Source organism: Notolabrus celidotus, chromosome 19 (genome assembly GCF_009762535.1).
Source record: "Notolabrus celidotus isolate fNotCel1 chromosome 19, fNotCel1.pri, whole genome shotgun sequence".
In the NCBI taxonomy this organism is placed as follows: Eukaryota; Metazoa; Chordata; class Actinopteri; order Labriformes; family Labridae; genus Notolabrus; species Notolabrus celidotus.
In genome coordinates, this window is record NC_048290.1 from 18,599,029 (window position 1) to 18,600,064 (window position 1,036).

Consider the following 1,036-nt stretch of genomic DNA (forward strand, 5'->3'; position numbering starts at 1 on the left):
CGAATCAGTGGTGCTTGTGCATGTGAGCGGGGGCGTCATTTTGGAGGAGCTTCGAGTGGAGGGGGGCAGGGGTTAGACAGAGTCCTGAGGAAATGCTACATTCAAATTCATGCTAGTTAAGTCCAAAGTGATCAGCAGGGGTTACAGTCAACTAAAATCTGTTGAAGTTTAAGCTTGAATGTTGTGAGTGGAGTCAAAGTTAAAAGTTTGAGGGTGTTTTGTAAGTTATTCCAGTCGTTAGCTGCTGCAAAACGAAAGAAATTACGACAGAAAACAGTAGAAGTACCGGGGATGACTTTGTGTAGCTGCTTTTTAAATGTCTGAGATTACTTAATCACATTGTAAAATTTTAAAAAAAATTAACATATTAGTGTATAATAGCCTACTTCATCATCAATATCAGGGTTTAAAAAGGGCTCACTGTGTTTATTTCCAGATATTTACCTTTTTATTGTCTCAAAATATGCAGAAAAATACTGCATAGAAAAGAAAATTGCATAAATATCAACCATACTTAAAAATGAATAATTTCTTAGCAATGTTCAAACCACAGTCAGGTTAATAAAACTGTAATAAAAAGATGATTAAACTCAGATAAAATAATTATATATTTTTTAAGATAATTTATTTTTCAAACATTTTCAGGATACAAGAAACGCAGCTCTGTTGCACTGTATTTTTACAAGTCATGGAAAGAAAAATGTAAAAACCCAAAGTAGAATAACAAATAAAATAGAAATAAATTTAAATGAATTTAAAATAATAACAGTAACAATAATAACAATAATAACAATAATAATAATAATAATAATAATAATAATAATAATAATAATAATAATAATAATAATAATAATAATAATGAATTAGAAGGAAGTAGCTACAGTTGCAAAACTCAGATAATTCTTCAGTAAATAACTGTCACAAGTAAATAAATAACGGTAACTTTATGGTGCTCTCATCACGGGACTCGGGTGTTATGGGAGCTGTAGTTCTTAGCACCAGCTCGCCCTTTGTTTTGGCTTTCCTTGACTGTTCA